The sequence below is a fragment of the Salmo salar genome, chromosome ssa07 (genome assembly GCF_905237065.1).
Source record: "Salmo salar chromosome ssa07, Ssal_v3.1, whole genome shotgun sequence".
Classification (NCBI taxonomy): domain Eukaryota; kingdom Metazoa; phylum Chordata; class Actinopteri; order Salmoniformes; family Salmonidae; genus Salmo; species Salmo salar.
In genome coordinates, this window is record NC_059448.1 from 47678460 (window position 1) to 47698471 (window position 20012).

At 44.0% G+C, this 20012-nt stretch overlaps 1 pseudogene; it reads left to right on the forward strand.

Moving 5' to 3' along the window:
• The window catches only part of LOC106609382 (acyl-CoA synthetase short-chain family member 3, mitochondrial-like), a 51772-nt pseudogene that overhangs the window by 20490 nt on the left and 11270 nt on the right, over positions 1-20012 (forward strand).

Here is a 20012-nt window from a genome sequence, read left to right on the forward strand (position 1 = left end):
GGAATGGGCCAAAATTCACCCAACTTATTGTGGGGAAACTTGTGGAAGGCTATCCGAAACGTTTGATCCAAATTAAACAATTTAAAGGCAATGCTACCAAATACTAATTGAGTGTATGTAAACTTCTGACCCTCTGGGGGAATGTGATGAAAGAAATAAAGCTGAAAAAAATCATTCTCTCAACTATTATTCTGACATTTCACTTTCTTAAAAAAAAAGTGTTGATCCTAACTGACCTAAAACAGAGAATTGTTACTAGGATTAAATGTCAGGAATTGTGAAAAACTGAGTTTAAATGTATTTGTCTAAGATGTATGTAAACTTCCGACTTCAACTGTATATAACCACAGCTAGAGGGGGATTTTTACTCAGATCAACAGAAACAATATGGGTTGTTTTGTGTACACGTTTTTGTGCAAGTTTGTCTGTGACTCATAAGGCAATTATAGTCTAATGGGAAAACTCAAGCTTATTGCTTTTTTCACCCTGTTACTGGCACAACTCACTTTTATATAACTTGAAAACACAGCCGCAACCTTCCTTGGCTGTTAAATTGTTTTTCATGAACTTTGTGGTTCGAACTGTGAATGCTGATTGGCTGAAGCTGTAGACCGTATACCATGGGTATCAAAAAACATGTATTTTTACTGTTCTAATTATGTTGGTAACCAGTTTATATTAGCAGTAAGGCACCTCGGGGGTTTGTGGTATATGGCAAATATACCACGACTAAGGGCTGTATCCAGGCGTTCCGTGTTGCGTCATACATAAGAACAGCCCTTAGCCATGGTATATTGGCCATATATCACACCCTCTCAGGCCTTATTGCTTCATTATAGATCTACCACTACTCTATTACACTGTCCTGGCCTATAGAGCTTGACTGTTCTCTCTACTCCTCCAGATTGAAGAGCCTTTTCTTGGCTGGAGAGAGCTGTGACGTGGAGACTCTGAACTGGGCCAAAAGGAGCTTTGGAGTGCCTGTACTGGACCACTGGTGGCAGACTGGTAGAACTTTAATTCGCTACTGGAACATCATAATGGACACTACATGTTACACTAGGACGATGGTTTGATTTCTTGATACCGGCTGTGGTATTACATCTGACCCAACATATCCCCTATATCTCATTTAAAGGCTCAGAATTAAAGAATAGTCGTAACAAATTATAAATGCAGGACTCTATTCTCTGAGCACCTTTTGAAAGTGTGTATCTATTATAGTTTTAGTCTATCTTAGGGGAATTGTCAATGTGAGTGAATTGTTATTGCAGTCTTCGTAGTATTTTATCAGCCCATTGACATTAATTTGGCCTTGAGAAGGCGTAACAAATAGCTATGTCTCCACAGCATAACTCTTCCTTGAAAGCCCCCTGCAGGCATTAAGTGCATGGACTATGCTCCCGATTTAATTCATCCTTCGCACTTATACTGTATACGGAGCACCAGAGGAAAGGCCATTTCTTTCACTGAGTGCCATGCTAAGAAGAGGAATTAGCCCACAAGGATTTGGGATTGCTCTGCAATGGTCCTAGAGTGCCCTAAGGCTTTCACTACGCTCCCACAGCTACCCAATTAACTTAATCAGCTTCTCACTCTAACCTCATTAATACTAGTCCTTTCAGAGCAATTCACATTTCATCGTTCATAGACCATGTGCTGTGGTCTAGTAGCTTTACAATGGATAAGGAGGGGAAGTTCTTCTTGTTGGTGAAAGTGTGTGATTCATTTTGTATATAATACCTTCCAATTGACCTATCATCCATCATCACTGTTGTCTTTATTAGTGATGAGATGTGTAATTGGGGTCTTGAGTGCAGGGCTATACTGCATTGTTTTATCCTGTTTCCCCTGTCACATTCTAATGACTTTAGATTCACTAAGACCCTATTAGCCACTTGGTGGGTGATTCCAGCCCATGTTCCAGGAAGCGAGCCATCATACGAATGTCCCTCTCTCCCTTAGCCACAGTCCCACAAAACAGTGATAAATGTGGTAGAGAAGGCGGCACGAGATAGGCATTGGATTCCTTGTACGTTTTTTTTATTTATTATTCTGCGTGCCTGACAGAGAATCGATCGAGGAAGAGCAGACATCTCTGTGTTAAATATGGAATAAAAAAATAGACATGGACCTTGAGAATGTACGGGTGAGAGTGAGAGAGAATCCACCTGACACTGTCTTGGATCTCAGCCCAGATGAGTCTGTTTGGGGAGATGGCTCTTTCTCTCCCAGACCTCCCTGGAAGTGGGTGTTGTTAACTCAGCAGCAGTAACCCACAGGAGTTACCACATAAAAAGGGCTTTTGGTGTTTTACTGAGTCATCCACTGTTAGTTATCATGATCCAATGTGCCACAGTGCAACAGCTCCAGTTGCTACAATATACAGTATGAGCCTTCCTTCGTCTTTTCAGATGACCATTAGGTTGCTTTGGTTTTCTCAAAAGCCTATATATATATATATATACACTGAGTATGCCAAACATTAGGAACACCTTCCTAATATTGAGTTCCACCTAAGCTGTGGCGGTCATGACATTTTGTCAACCGGTGATTGTCAAGCAAATAACTGCTGGTCTCATGGTAATTGACCATTAATGAACACAAATTATCAAGGCTCAGGAGAAGACCAAGACGCAGACAGTTTCGACAGTAATCCAGGGTGGTATAACAAGGTACAGAACGACAGGCAGGGTCAAGGCAGGCAGAATGATCAAAAACCGGGAAAGCTAGAAAACAGGAACTAGAGACAGACAGGAGTACGGGAAAGAAACGCTGGTAGGCTTGACGAAACAAAATGAACTGGCAACAGACAAACGGAGAACACAGGTAAAAGTACACTTGGGATAATGGGGAAGAAGGGCGACACACACCTGAAGGGGGGTGGAGACAATCACAAAGACAGGTGAAACAGATCAGGGTGTGACATAAACACATTTAGCATCTCCTGGCTTCCACGCAAAGCCTACAAGCCACTGATGCAGACCTTTGGAACATCTACATTTTAAAAAGTCTGATAAATCCATGTAATATAGCCTACACCATCACAATAAATCCATCATTTATTTTAGACAGGTCTAAAGAAACATGATATGAAGAAAATGTAGTCTATTTCAGAAGAACAGAATACCATATTCTGAGTTGTCCTTATGTTAGGTGCTGATCTGGCTATGCCATATGGCTGTGGGCTACAATAGTTCATTTAGCAGACAAGATTTGCTTAGAATTCCGTGGCATTATTTTATAGTATGAAGAATACAAAGCTGAATAAAATAGAAAGGATATTTTCTCCGAACGATTTGAGGGAGGCTATTCTGTGTTGAGCGGTTAACAAAAATAACATATAGGAGTACCTGTTTCTATGTATTCATGTAACTTTAGTTGTGATACAAATGTTGTGCTATAGGTTCTGATTTTTAATACATTCTAAGGCTGCATGATGCGACTAATGATGATTTTAAAAAAGTTGCATGGAAGGCATGATCTCTGCCTTGTTTTTTGTGCAGGCTGTACACACTTCATCAGTCTCTCATTCACAATTTGACAAGCACTTGATAATTCCTCGAATTTCCCGGCTGCATCCCCTTTGTGTGGCTGTAATTCCCCCTAAAAAAAATCCATGCCTTTTGTGGCTAGTAGCCATTGTGCCCTTGGGCTGAATATAATAATTATAATTCCCTTCTCCCAGCTGTGTGCTGAAGCACCTCTTGCTCACATGGCTCTCCGTAATGTCATCGGGTCTTTCTCACCTGCTACAAGTGAAGACAGACACATCGGGGACGCAACTGCGCATCCTTATCCAATAACGAGGCGCATATTGGAACTGTCCACATTTACTTTTCGGCAGCCAACAAGATGAGTAGGCCTAACGAACAGCAAAAGCACTAGACTATGTCAATCTACTATCCCCCATAGTACAAAAGTTGACCTATTCTATTCTGTGCGAGAAACAAATATTCCAAACATAGACTGGAACAGATGCGATAGATGCCAAATTAATACAACCACTAGCATCAAAAAAACAGTTTTAAGCAATGAGCCTGACACAACAGCTTAAAATGTTGATAAACTATTAGGCTATTTCTTCACATTATGAGCGCAGTAAGCTATAAGCGCGAAGGGTAATTTCCCGCTAATGAAACATTCTCAAAAGTGACCACAAATGCGTTTATGCATGTAATGCTTTTATTATAAAGGTGCATTTTTATAGTGAAAATGTTATTCCGCAAACTTGAAACTCACGTGCTGCGTATGTATCAAATCAAATCAAATCAAATTTATTTTTATATAGCCCTTCGTACATCAGCTGATATTCTCAAAGTGCTGTACAGAAACCCAGCCTAAAACCCCAAACAGCAAGCAAAGCATGTGAAAGAAGCACGGTGGCTAGGAAAAACTCCCTAGGAAAAACTCCCTAGAAAGGCCAAAAACCTAGGAAGAAACCTAGAGAGGAACCAGGCTATGAGGGGTGGCCAGTCCTCTTCTGGCTGTGCAGGGTGGATATTATAACAGAACATAGTCAAGATGTTAAAATGTTAAAATGTTCATAAATGACCAGCATGGTCAAATAATAATAATCATAGTAGTTGTCGAGGGTGCAACAAGCACGTCCGGTGAACAGGTCAGGGTTCCATAGCCGCAGGCAGAACAGTTGAAACTGGAGCAGCAGCACGGCCAGATGGACTGGGGACAGCAAGGAGTCATCATACCAGGTAGTCCTGAGGCATGGTCCTAAGGCTCAGGTCCTCCGAGAGAAAGACAGAAAGAGAGAATTAGAGAGAGCATATTTAAATACACACAGGACACCGGATAAGACAAGAGAAATACTCCAGATGTAACAGACTGACCCTAGCCCCCCGACACATAAACTACTGCAGCATAAATACTGGAGGCTGAGACAGGAGGGATCAGAAGACACTGTGGCCCCATCCGATGATACCCCCGGACAGGGCCAAACAGGCAGGATATAACCCCACCCACTTTGCCAAAGCACAGCCCCCACACCACTAGAGGGATGTCTCCAACCACCAACTTACCGTCCTAAGACAAGGCCGAGTATAGCCCACAACGATCTCCGCCATGGCACAACCCAAGGGGGGGCGCCAACCCAGACAGGAAGACCACGTCAGTGACTCAACCCACTCAAGTGACGCACCCCTCCCATGGACGGCATGGAAGAACACCAGTAGGCCAGTGACTCAGCCCCTGTAAAAGGGTTAGAGGCAGAGAATCCCAGTGGAAAGAGGGGAACCGGCAAGGCAGAGACAGCAAGGGCGGTTCGTTGCTCCAGCCTTTCCGTTCACCTTCAAACTCCTGGGCCAGACTATACTTAATCATAGGACCTACTGAAGAGATAAGTCTTCAGTAAAGACTTAAAGGTTGAGACTGAGTCTGCATCTCTCACATTGGTAGGCAGACCATTCCATAAAAATGGAGCTCTATAGGAGAAAGCCCTACCTCCAGCCGTTTGCTTAGAAATTCTAGGGACAATTAGGAGGCCTGCGTCTTGTGACCGTAGCGTACGTGTAGGTATGTAGGGCAGGACCAAATCGGAAAGATAAGTAGGAGCAAGCCCATGTAATGCTTTGTAGGTTAGCAGTAAAACCTTGAAATCAGCCCTTGCCTTAACAGGAAGCCAGTGTAGGGAGGCTAGCACTGGAGTAATATGATCAAATTTTTTGGTTCTAGTCAGGATTCTAGCAGCCGTATTTAGCACTAACTGAAGTTTATTTAGTGCTTTATCCGGGTAGCCGGAAAGTAGAGCATTGCAGTAGTCCAGCCTAGAAGTAACAAAAGCATGGATTAATTTTTCTGCGTCATTTTTGGACAGAACATTTCTGATTTTTACAATGTTACGTAGATGGAAAAAAGCTGTCCTTGAAACAGTCTTGATATGTATGCCAGTTAATAAGCCCTGCACCTGTCGTGAAGCAGATTAACATGCTTCACTTTAAGAAGTTATTTGGCCACTTTAATTGCGATACAATCCTTATCAAAACATATAGGCCTATGGGCTAGGCAACATGAGGTGTGGAACTATGATTTGAAAAAGTTGCAAAAAAAGCATATGCTGTTTCTTGCCTTACACTGGGCATCATTCACAAGTGATAATATATCATTAATTCACACTTTACATATACTAAATAACTTGTTTTGATTTGGAGTGGACCATTATCATGCACCTGTCTCGAAATAGGGGCAGCGGGAAAAAATCGATGTCATCTATGCACTTAAATAGCAAATGGAGGACGCTTTTCCTGTGGTTCATTTTCATGCCAGTCAGGTAGGCTATACTCCTGTTGTAAAGAGCGCTTAATTTTAGGAAAGGTGAGAAATAAATATAGTAGGCCTAGCCTATAGAAAGCTGATGGGATCCTCCTCTTTTTAATAGAAGCCATCAATCCACTGTATATATATTTTTCTATTGTGTTATTGACTGTACGTTTGTTTATCCCATGTGTAACTCTGTGTTGTTGTTTTTGTCACACTGCTTTACTTTATCTTGGTGAAATAAAAAAAACAGTTTTCTCATGCAATTGCATAGCCTATAGAAATATTGGCAACATGAGCTCATGGGCTCTCATGATTTTCGATCACATTTGCATTGATGTCAGAGTGATTTGAGGGACAATAGAGTGCCTAGTACCAGGCAGTCAGCAAGTTTGGTAGGCTACTAATGACCATCAGCAGCATCAGAGCTTGGAGAAGCCTAATTACCATGACTAAACGGTCACATGGAATTTGACTGCTGTCATGATTCGTGAACTCCGGTGTGGCGGTAATACGGTCACCATAACAGCCCTATTTGCACCTACTTTTGCCTTCAGAACAGCCTTAATTATTCGGGACATGGCCTCTACAAGGTGTCGAAAGCATTCCACAGGTATGCTGGCCCATGTTGACTCCAATGCTTCCCACAGTTGTGTCAAGTTGGCTGGATGTCCTTTGAGTAATGTACCATTTTAGATACACACGGGAAACTGATGAGCCTGCAAAGAAACAGCAGCGTTGCAGTTCTTGACACAAACGGTGCACCTGGCACCTACTACCATACCCCGTTCAAAGGCACTTAAATCTTTTGTCTTGCCCATTCACACTCTGAATGGCATACATAAACAATCCATGTCTCAATTGTCTCAAGGCTTGAAAATCCTTCTTTAACCTGTCTCCCCCCCATTCATCTACACTGATTGAAGTGTATTTAACAAGTGACATCAATAAGGGATTATAGCTTTCACATGGATTCACCTGGTCAGTCTGTCATGGAAAGAGCAGTTGTTCTTAATGTTTTATATAGTCGGTATATATGGAAACCTGTAGGAGTGCATTGTTTTGCCTGAAATCGATTGTGCTTTGCCCCAGAGTTAAGGTCAATTCCATTTTAATTCCAATCGATTTCCGAAGAATTTAAATGCAGCTGGTGAACTGGAAAAACAGAGGAAATGTCACATTGATCAATTGAACCTCAGTTAATTCCACTAGTGCTAACAGAGTTGAAATGGAATTGACCCCTCTCTTTGGCGCCACTCTCCTCATATTTCACTGATCAGTCATGAGTGCTGTTTTAGCAGGCACGCCACACAGGCATTATTACGCAACTCTTTTTGGCAAGGGTGTAAATCTGCTCTGAGGGGCCAATAGGAGATGAGGGGGGATGAGTGATTGACATCCCAGCATGTGGCCCTGACACACACATAGTTTCCACAGCGAGCAGATAGATCAAAGACTGCCTTCTATTGGTTGGCTGGTACAGTGTGATCTGAATGGCCAGATGCCACACAGGCACACATATACACACACACGAATGCAAACACATATGCACACACACGTCACACACACAGTTCAGATGAGTGTAAAGCCACTGGCTGTCTCCGTACTGTCTCCTCTTCTACTCTTCCAGTTTTCAGGAGAGTCTCAGAGCCTGTCCAGCACATTGCTCAGAGGACGGGTTTATGAGGCATCTATCAGTCTGGATGTCTTCAAAAGACTCCTTCCTTCCCCAGCTTGTCCTTTGTGTCTAGCTCATCCATTCTCTTTGTGTATGTGTGTCCGTGTCTGTGTGTGTGTGTGTGTGTGCCACACCCAGTTCCTTTCCCGGCTCTTTAACTCTCCTAGGAGGTGGTTCTTCTCCATGGTTGTGGTGTTGATGCGAGGTTTATCAGAGACGACAGGCTGATTCTCAGAGCATATCCTTGGTGCTCTCTCTGTCAGTCCTAGCCCTGAGAGATATGATAGGATTCCTTCACACTATCCGCCTATGGTTCGCTGAAGTTCAGTCAAACCTCAGACTGCTGATAGATTGAGTTGGAACAATAACCCTGGCACCTTCCAGACCAGGGAGCTTCATCTACTGCAGGCTGTGTGATTGGCGGCAGCACTAACCTCAAAGCCATTACTGGGAATAAAGGCTTGCAGTTCTCAACCTGTTCGCTGGAGAGTCGAGGAGTCTGTCTCTGACAATAACCGAAAGTTCTCTCTCACCCTGGGCTTTGTCTGTCTGTCTGTCTGTCTGTCTGTCTGTCTGTCTGTCTGTCTGTCTGTCTGTCTGTCTGTCTGTCTGTCTGTCTGTCTGTCTGTCTGTCTGTCTGTCTGTCTGTCTGTCTGTCTGTCTGTCTGTCTGTCTGTCTGTCTGTCTGTCTGTCTGTCTGTCTGTCTGTCTGTCTGTCTGTGAGAGAGAATAGACAGAACTCAGACAGACTCAATATGTTAAAGGGACCATAATGAATGTGAGCAGTCTGTGTTATTGTGAGAGATGAGGAAGCTGCAGGCATGTTCTGTTCTCCACTGTCACACAAGCCTTCTAGAGCATCGGAGTTTCTGCCAGAGGTTTAGAAATGGGCCCCAAACTTTGGGCTAAAACATTTCCCTTTATATTGACAGCTGGAAAATAAAACCTCTGCAGTAATTTGATTTTGACTATGGGAGAAGGCATGCATAATTAAGTCCTGTGGAAGAACCTGACAGGCTGTGCAGTAAATTTCTGATTTCTCCCTCCTGTACTGGATTAAGTCACACGTCATCTAAGGATTTCAGCACACTGTGCGTCAACCTCTCTGTGACAGGTGATCCATCAAACCCATTTATCAGCCCCAGTCTTGTCTTCTCATGAGAAGAGGAAGGCGAACTGCAGTGATGGCAAAATCCTAACTGTGGTGCAGGTTGACATTGGCTTGCAGCCTAGGGTTCTGGAGAGGATTGTACATTTAATGCATAATGTTCTTGCAGTAATCCCAAGATCACTGAAAAAACACATTAATTAAGAAACAACACAGTTATTGGTATTATTCCAAACATTATTATTCCAAACATGTTACTTTGAAATGTTTTGGTGGGTTCTCACAAATCTAAGTTTAAGACATTCTCGGAAATCAAAGTACAACTCCTTTGGAATGCATTCCATGGACAGTTGTTTCGTTGAATAATCCATCACACACTTCCACTTATTTTTAAAGAATGTAAGATGCCTGTAAAGATTTGCCTTTCAAATGCAGTCTCCATCCAGGGGCTTTACTGCTGAGCCTACCCAGGCTGATCTACTAGCTCCCTGCAAAATGGATACAAATTGAACAAAATCAATTACTCTTGGATTTTCACAAATCATTCCACAACATGCCCTGTAATCTCTTTCCAATGTAATATTCAGCAAAGGAAAGCTGAAATCGATGGCATGAAAATCAGCAGGAATGGAGGCTCAGAGAGATAGAGATTTTAAAGGCGGGCGGGTGACGTGTGGTAATCTGAATTAGAAGACACCGCAAAGAGAGGCTGTCTGACCCATAGAGATCCTATTAAATTAAGATATAATTCTGTGGTCTGACCACTTTCAGACCACTGATCTAGAGTCAGTATTAAGGTGGTGGAAGATGATCTGAATGGAAGAGGCTGTCTGCCAGATCACTGATCTAGAATCAGAGTGAAATAGCATTCAAAGTATTCATGCTCTGTAAAGGCTGGCTGCCTTCCATCTGAGAAAATGAAATGTATCACAGCTTGAAAGCAGCAGTCCCTGGTCATTTCGTGGGCTTTTCTCTACCCTGGAGCAAACCTAGTATAGTTATGTACCACTGCTGTGTGGCAAACTGTATCATCACAGAGAGCCAGGAGCAGTGTCTCTGCCTCGTCTTGACCACCCAGGGAACTCCTCACATGTACTGTGGGCCCTGGGTTTCAAACAGTAGGAACTCACAGTGGAACTACTGTAGGAGGCCGTGCTGTTTGTAATGAAATGACAGACAGAGTAGATATGAGTAGAGAGGCTTCAGTACAGACGTGGATATAAGTGTTCCTTTCCTCCTTCAGCCTTCAAAGAACTGTAAATTAGTTTTTACAAAGGGGCAGGTATTTTGAGCAGCATTCTTTCTCGTCTGTCACTGCAGGAGTGTTGCGTCTACTGAACAGCGATAATAAGTGTGAGAAATATGTTCTTCTTAATTGTGTTTGATGAAAATGGCACGGCACATCAACAGCTCGCTTCAAACTCTTCTACTAAATGATGCCTCTGATTAGTCTCAGCTAAATGTGTCTAAATTGTCAGGGATCTCATATGAACAGCATATTTCAATTATGTAAACAAGCTTACAAGCAGAGTTTGACTGATTGACCAATTTGGCTTTGAATTTGAATTTGTTTTTTCTTTGTTTTCTTTCTCCAAATCAGATGTCATTTTGCAGGGCCAGTGGATAAGATGACTTTACTGATATAAAGTAGAAGTGATTTGTGCGCTCCTTACTTTCATGTACACTCAGACACACACTCTCAGCTGATTCGCTGATACATTGTGTGTGTCAATCATTCTCTCTCTCTCTCTGTCTCTCTCGCTCTCTTTCACTCTCCCCTCTCTATCTCCCCTATCAAGAGTATCCACTCTGTCTCCATTTCTGTTACATCACAGACAGTCACATCTATTACAGTTTTTTTCCAACTGCTTACACACGTTTTCAAAACTGTCTCCTTTTTTGTCAAAACTCTACACACAATTCCCAAAACTGCACACACAAAATGCAAAATGCCTCACATCTCCTTCAAAATGTAACACTGCATTCAAAATGCCATAAACACATGTCAGAATGAAGCATTTGCATCAAATGGCAAACACTGCTTTCATAATAGTACATTTTTGGATATACCATGTAAACACTGTTGTTCTAAATCTAAAGCTCTTTGGTCTTTCATAGGCTTATATCTACATTTCAATACAATGTTCTACAGTGAACGTAATCTGCTGAGAGGGGTAACAAGTACACTGTAAACACCAATGCAATGTAGAAACAGAAAATATTTATTAGGCCAAACATTACTCTTCTATACAGTAGCATACAACAAAACCATAAACATATGTAAACCAAAAGTATATTCTTTAGAATACAGTAAAGAACACAATTGTGTGTGTGGGGTCCCGGGGGGCAGTCCAGGAATTGGTAGGGGTTGGGGGCAGTCACCAGTGCTAAGCTACGCTTCGTCCACATCACAAGATACGTTTTCTCTTGCCAAACATCGAGGGAAGTATCTCCTAGCATGGCGTATCCAACCTTGGACAGAGGCAACCTCTATGTCCCCACATGCGTCCTCCATTGCCTGGAGAAGCGGCATGCGGGCATAGGGTTGCGATCATACACTTTCCAGCGCCAGGCTGAGAAGAATTCCTCTATGGGATTTAGAAAAGGTGAATATGGGGGTAGGTACAAAACTACAAATTGTGGATGGGTGGCAAACCAGTTTTGGACCAGAACAGCCCGGTGAAAACTAACATTGTCCCATAAAACCACAAATCTAGCAGGCTCCTGATCTGGATCAGGGACAAGCATTGTGTAAATTGCATCCAGAAAAGTGAGCATATGGCCAGTGTTGTACGGACCCAGTGTGGCATTGTGATGGAGGACCCCGTTTTGAGTGATGGCAGCACACATAGTTATATTACCCCCACGCTGTCCAGGGACATTGGTAATTGCCCTCTGTCCTATTGTGTGTGACCTGGTGAATAAGTGTAGCATTTTGATTGGTTGTGTTTGGAAAAGGAAAGCAAGTCACTTCCTATTAGATATTTGTGTTTTAGGTAGAGAATTGTGTGTAGTGTTTTGAAAAAAGTGTTTTATGCAATTGACAACTGAGTCAAAGGTTGAGAAATAGCTTATGGTTTTGGATATTTGGTGTGTAGTTTTGCACTTTGAGTGAGAGGTTTCAAAAATCGTGTGACATGAAAAGATTTTGTGTGTAAGCAGTTGGAAAAAAACGTAACTTCAGTTAGTCATCCACAGCAGTCTCTGACCCCCACCCCTTTATCCAAATCTGTCTGAATACTGGCTCATTTCCCCCTGTGTATCCAGGAAGAAAACAGAGAAAATGGCTGCTATTTTGAAGCCTGATAATAATCTGTGTCGCTATTTTAAGACCCCAAGTGCCTGGGGTTGGAGGGACGGCTGATGATGAAGGTTGCTGATGTCATCGGTGTTGCCGGGCAACCCGAATATTTCCAGTTGGCAGGGTCTGGCTCACCAGGGTGAAGTGGCTGATGGGAAGCAGCGATTAGAGATGCAGGGAGGGCAGGCGGCTGGGTCTCTGTCCCCCTTCTGTCCAGCCCCTGTAGCCCAAGCCCCAGCCCAGGGACATGACATGCTAAAGGCTCTTTCCACTAAAGCTCTGTCTCAGTACGAAGGTTCATTGTAACATGGTGGTGAAACATGTCTAGGAGCAGTACACAAGACGTCTATTCTCTGACATTTGGTAATCATCACACAGAGATGACGAATAGAAGCTGAACAATTAAGTGCTAGACTGTGATATTACACAAATGGGTGCATAATGAACTGCAATTAAATAAACCTATGTGAGGTTGTAAATTAAAGTGCAATTAGAAACAGGATCCTACGTTTTGCAGCAAATGAGGTTTAGAAATAATGACTTTCCTTTACAACTACGGTGTTTCTTTCTTGATCTCATTCTGACTGCAGAGTTAGAGAGTTCATTCTCCTGGCCCTGTGCTCTGCACTAGAGAGTAGCCAGTCCTGTCTGTGGGTCAATGCCACCATGTGAAGTGGCTCTATATTCTCCTGTGTTCACACAGCCTCCTCTAAGCAGCCTCCTCGCCAACATGAAAACCAGTAGCTTTGTGCTTGGCACTTGAGGCTCTAAAGTCCAACATGATTACGCCCCAGAGAGTCAGGAGGTTAAGAGGAAACCTTAACCTCCCTAGGTTAGTGGTAGTATCTCCTCCCATGTTATGGTAATGCTGCTAGGGTAACGTACAGCTATGGTGTAATGGACACCTACTTGGTCCCCTTATCTAAAGCTATAAGACTACATCCCATTACCAGATAATTCAAAGGATTGCAGCCAAATAAAAATACCTAATGTGTCCTTTGTTTACCCTACTACCCAGATACACATTACATACACAATCTATATTCAGATGAACGCCCTTCCTTTGGCCAACCTTTCCTTGTTTTCTGTGCCCACCTGTGGATTTGCGTGGCGTGTCACACCTAGCATGTCACTCATTACCATATGGCTCCCATCCCACAGACTGGCTCATTAAGAGTTTCCTGGCTCGTGGTGGGTGACGCCGCGAGCGTAATTACAGCCTGGCTCTCCTCCGAGACACTGTGTGTGTGTGTGTGTGTGTGTGTGTGTGTGTGTGTGTGTGTGTGTGTGTGTGTGTGTGTGTGTGTGTGTGTGTGTGTGTGTGTGTGTGTGTGTGTGTGTGTGTGTGTGTGTGTGTGTGTGAGCCTGCTAGTGTCATTGGCTCCTCAAGCAGAGTGGTTTTGTGGTTTTCTGTCGGCTGTTAGCTAGCTCTGCCTTGTTTAAACTCCATGGGCCCGTAAAGCTGGTGTTTCTTATTACAGAGGTAATTTTGTAATGAGAAAATGTGTATGCGTGAACATTCCACTGTGGGTTTGAGGGAGAGGAATTTGAGATGCTATTAGAGCAGGTGTGATTTCCCTTTCTACTCCTCTACCTGTTCATCCGCATACATAAGTTTGTGCATGTTTGTCACATGCCTGTGTGATCCAGAGCTGAGCAGCAGCTGTGACCTCCATGAAGGTTTTCTCCCTCCCTCCCTCCCTCCCTCCCTCCCTCCCTCCCTCCCTCCCTCCCTCCCTCCCTCCCAGGTACAGCTGCTCCAACCAGAAGGGTTATTAACCAGCAGTGCTGTAGCTTTGCCCCAGTCTGGCACCTCAGCTCACTGCTGGCTGGGAGGTTGTCAGACTGTCTGGACAGGACTCGATGGGCTCTTATTGAAGCTCTAAAACAGATATGCAAATGTTCTGTAAGAGTGGTAAGGCGTGGACCTTTCCTCGGATCCTGTCTGGGACACACCTGTTAAGCAATAAGGCCTGAGGGGGTGTGGTATATGACCAATATACCACGACTAAGGGCTGTTCTTAGGTGCCTGGATACAGCCCTTAGCCGTGGTATATTGGTCATATCCCACAAACCACTGAGGTGCCTTATTGTTATATTTTTTTAAATGTACCCCCTTTTTCTCCCCAATTTTCAATCTTGTATCATCGCTGCAACTCTCCAACGGGCTCGGGAGAGGCGAAAGTGGAGTTATGCGTCCTCCAAAACATGACCTGCCAAATCGCGCTCCTTAACAACCACCAGATTGACCCGGAAGCCAGCCACACAAATGTGTCGGAGGAAACACCGTTCAACCAGTTGTGGCACAGCCCGGGAATGAACCCGGGTCTGTAGTAACGCCTCTAGCATTAAGGGACTGTGTGATGCAATGCCTTAGACCGCTACACCACTCGGGAGGCCCCAACCTTATTGTTATAATAGACTGTTTTCCAATGTAATTAGAGCAGCAAACAAGTAACTGTGCATCATACCAGACAATATACTCAAACTAACCGGTTTATAATATACTCTGATCCAAAACATTTAATCCTAGTAACAATTCCCTGTCTTAGGTCAGTTAGGATCACCACTTTATTTTAAGAATGTGAAAATGTCAGAATGATAGTAGAGAGAATTATTTATTTCAGCTTTAATTTCTTTCATCACATTCCCAGTGGGTCAGAAGTTTACATACACTCAGTTAGTATTTGGTAACATTGCCTTTAAATTGTTTAACTTGGGTCAAATGTTTCGTGTAGCCTTCCACAAGCTTCCCACAATAAGTTGGGTGAATTTTGTCCCATTCCTCCTGACAGAGCTGGTGTACCTGAATCAGGTTTGTAGGCCTCCTTGCTCGCACACGCTTTTTCAGTTCTGCCCACACATTTTCTATAGGATTGAGGTCAGGGCTTTGTGATGGCCACTCCAATACCTTTGTTGTCCTTAAGACATTTTGCCACAACTTTGGAAGTAGGCTTGGAGTCATTGACCATTTTGAAGACCCATTTGCGACCAAGCTTTAACTTCCTGACTGATGTCTTGAGATGTTGCTTCAATATATCCACATCATTTTCCTGCCTCATGATGCCATCTATTTTGTGAAGTGCATCAGTCCCTCCTGCAGCAAAGCACCCCCACAACATGATGCTGCCACCCCTGTGCTTCACGGTTGGGATGGTGTTCTTCGGCTTGCAAGCCTCCCCCTTTTTCCTCCAAACATAACGATGGCCATTATGGCCAAACAGTTCTATTTTTGTTTCATCAGACCAGAGGACATTTCTCCAAAAAGTACGATCTTTGTCCCCATGTGCAGTTGCAAACCATAGTCTGGCTTTTTTATGGCGGTTTTGGAGCAGTGGCTTCTTCCTTGCTGAGCGGCCTTTCAGGTTATGTCGATATAGGACTCGTTTTACTGTGGATATAGATACTTTTGTTCCTGTTTCCTCCAGAATCTTCGCAGGGTCCTTTGCTGTTGTTCTGGGATTGATTTGCACTGTTTGCACCAAAGTACGTTCATCTCTAGGAGACAGAACGCGTCTCCTTCCTGAGCGGTATGACGGCTGCGTGGTCCCATGGTGTTTATACTTGCATACTATTGTTTGTACAGATGAACGTGGTACCTTTAGACGTTTGGAAATTGCTCCCAAGGATGAAACAGATTTGTGGAGGTCTACAATTTTTTTTCTGAGGTCTTGGCTGATTTCTTTTGATTTCCCCATGATGTCAAGCAAGGAGGCACTGAGTTTGAAGGTAGGCCTTGAAATACATCCACAGGTACACCTCCAATTGACTCAAATTATGTCAATTAGCCTGTCAGAAGCTTCTAAAGCCATGACATCATTTTCTGGAATTGTCCAAGCTGTTTAAAGGCACAGACAAGTTAGTGTATGTAAACTTCTGACCCACTGGAATTGTTATAAGTGAAATAATCTGTCTCTAAACAATTGTTGGAAAAATGACTTGTGTCATGCACAAAGTAGATGTCCTAACCGACTTCCCAAAACTATAGTTTGTTCACAATACATTTGTGGAGTGGTTGAAAAACGAGTTTTAATGACTCCAACCTAAGTGTATGTAAACTTCCGACTTCAACTGTAAGTCTATGTATGTGTGTATATATGTGTGTATATACAGTACCAGTCAAATGTTTGGACACACCTACTCAATCCAGGGTTTTCTTTATACTGGTCTATTGGTTCAGACAGGTCAGTAGAGAGATGAGAGGTAGGACAGTGCTGCAGGAATGTTTGCCATCTCCTCTCTCTCTCTCTTAGCTCTGCCCCAGTAAGGGTCTGCTGACCTTGGGCCTGCTGTCTGATCACGGTCATCCTCTGACTTAGAGTGTCCCCAGCAACCGCACATCACCAGGACAACCCAAAGTTACCCCAGCAACCGCACATCACCAGGACAACCCAAAGTTACCCCAGCAACCGCACATCACCAGGACAACCCAAAGTTACCCCAGCAACCGCACATCACCAGGACAACCCAAAGTTACCCCAGTAACCACACATCACCAGGACCCACCCAAAGTTACCCCAGCAACAGCACATCACCAGGACAACCCAATCCCCCCCGCTCTCTCCACACACACACACACACACACACACACACACACACACACACACACACACACACACACACACACACACACACACACACACACACACACACACACACACACACACACACACACACACACACACACAGTCTGCCCCCTGAGATATGACACCTGACATTTGAGAAGGGTCAGATGAAGGACGGGAATGGCCAGATAATTGTCTGACTCAAGATTGTGTGTGTGGGTGCGTGCGTGTATGCTTACTTTTGTGTGTTTGTGCTTCTGTGTGCATGCGTGGTATGTGGTTGTGTAAAAGTCAATGTGAGATTAAAGAGAAGAGCAAGTCAAGGTGGTTCTGGGAGAGGATTCATTAGTGTTTATATGTCAGAGATCCCAGAACAAAGATAAAGGATTTGTGTAGCTCTGTGTCTGTTCAGACAGACCAGTGATGGCTCTTGGCTTTTAGACGGCACCCTGTTATGAAAGGGCACAATGCTACCTCCCCTCCTCTCCTCTCCCTCCCCTCGTCTCCCACCCACTGCATGGCCTCTCACAGTGTCCCTTAATTCATCACTCTCAAACAGCCTCTCACCACCACAGACCCAACAGATCCGTCTGTCTGGAGAAGATTGATGTGCTTGCGTACTGATATCTGACCACTGAGATAGAGAGAGCGAGCGAGACCCACACATCTTTCATCCCTCGTCCATGTCTAAGCCTGTTTTCACACTGATTTCCTCTCAGTATCCCTCTCTCTGGTGGACATCCGGAGCCTTGCTCAGTCGACTCTGCTTGTTTTAACTAGGCAATTTCCCCTGTTATTGGGAATATAACGATAACGTCCGGCTTCAGTGTTTTGAATGTGTCATGGGGATTGTTTTTTCTGTGCTTAGCGTAGCCTTGCTGTTTAAGAGCACTCAAAGTATGGAGAACTAAGCAGTGCAGTGGCATATTAATAGGCCTTCCTTCCACTCACTGGAATAAATAACAGCTCTGAATTTCAAGGCTATTGCAATATGCAGCATGTTAAATTATTGGCCATTGGTTAGAATGGAAATGTGCCTTCTGTCTTTCTCAACACTCCCAGATACACACAGACTAGAGGTTGGACTCAGACCTGAGGACAATCAGACCCGGATCCGAACGGTCCGATCATAACAAAAAGGGGGACCCAGATCTGAACGGACCAAACCGCTCGGGTCCTAGGTCAGGTCCGGTGTATTCAAGTTGGGGTGGACCATGAAGACCTCTAACACAGACACGTTGAGAGGCATAAGGTTAGCAGCAGTGCAGCACCCCTCGATTGAGAGCAATTGTTGGGGGTTAAATGCTTTGCTCAAGGGCTCAACGACAGGCGATGTTACATGGGATCAGACAGAGTCCAGCAGCCTTCCAATTCAGTTCCATTCCCATCTTTGTGTTGCCCGCCACAGGGCTTGAACCAGAAGCCTTCCTGGCTGCTGTTCCACCTCTCTCACCTCTAGGCTACTGCTGCCCCTTACACATGAGGAAGAACTCGGGACAAACTGAAAGTATTTGAAACAAAGATCAAAGATCAAAGATTGGTTAACAATCAATTAATAAAGCACTGTAGATCAATACTTTTCCCATGGAATTGGGTAGTGGTGCAGGTGTTGGAACCCAGAGATGTTCCAAAGTGTTTTATTCTCTGTGCTCTAGTATCCACTAACAGCCCAAATGTACCTGGTTATGTAAGCAGACCGTTAAGCCCTGGGCATCGTTTTCCTTCTAAGTGTTTAATTGGCGAGTGCAACTATATTGGGCCATTATATTGGTTGTCTCTGCTCATCTCTGTTCCGGCTTTAATTGCTGTCTGAAATCTACGCCGCAGTTACAACGACTGCTGCTACCAGCGTGATTTTAAACACAACGCTTCTGCCACAGCTCAGTGGGTTTATTGTCTAATCCTCACATGTTCCCATTTAGAGAGGTCTGTCACGGTCTACATGTGTTGCTAGAATCTGCCGTTTCTGCACTGATCTATATGTGGGTTGAGCAGACACACACAGCTACTCTGCACAGGTTTATTGATATCTATCCACATATATATAACGTGTGTAAACAGAGCTGTAAACATACGGCGGGCATACTACACCATATCATCTCCCTGCTTCCACACCTGAGGAGGAAGCAGAACATTGGCTGGTTTGTTGTCATTGGTCACTGAGATGGCTGAGGCCACCGGCTGATAGGCCTTAAATTTTGACCAGGTAGGTGGGACTGGGGCAGACGTGTCACCCTTCTGCGTCTCCTATTGGGGGAGACATCTGTGTTGATCCCTCAGTGTTGGCCGGAGGTAGAAGGGCTTTGAAGTCTACAGGGAGTGATTAACCTGCTGATGATTAATGAGCCCTGAGAGGTGCAGAACATCTCCAGTTCAGAGGGCACTACCCTGGTGGCTAGAGGAGGAAGATTCATTTCTCTCCCTCCATTGATCTGGGATGTTACGCAACGTCTCCATCACAGTCAAACCCCCCCCTTCAAGCAACGAATGCCTTATGATATGGGTAGAAACTTAGTCCAAAAAGCTAGCTAAGAACGTGAAGTAGGTTAGAGTGCTCTCACGTTCAGACATTTCCATGACAACAGGATACAATGATGAGGATATAGCAAGAAAACTATTTGCGGTGGTGACAATTGGTTATATTCTCTTCTCCTATCCTCCATCAGAGCCTCCCCTGTGTGATGTGTCACCTCTGTGATGGTTCTGCTGTATTTAGGTTGGAACCAGGGAGACAGAAAAGACCGAGATATCTCAGTGGAAAGTGGAGCAGCTGTGCAGACTGGAGGTTGATTGTGTGAGTCAGAGAGCCCATAGGAGCTGTCATAGTTCTGGTAATGTAGGTTAACTGTGCTCACAGGAAGAACACAGGGCTCAACCACAGCTTTAATGACACGCATGACACTCATGAAACTGACTTTTATTCCACATAAAGGTATGAATAATTGGTTCTCTTTTGCACATTCTGTAAAACGTTTTATGGTTGTGTGGGAAAAAGTTGAGATTGTGATGTTACATTGATCTTTGCGGACAACGCATGTGTACATGCGTGTGTATGTTTCTATGTGTGTGTGTGTGTACACACGTGTGAAT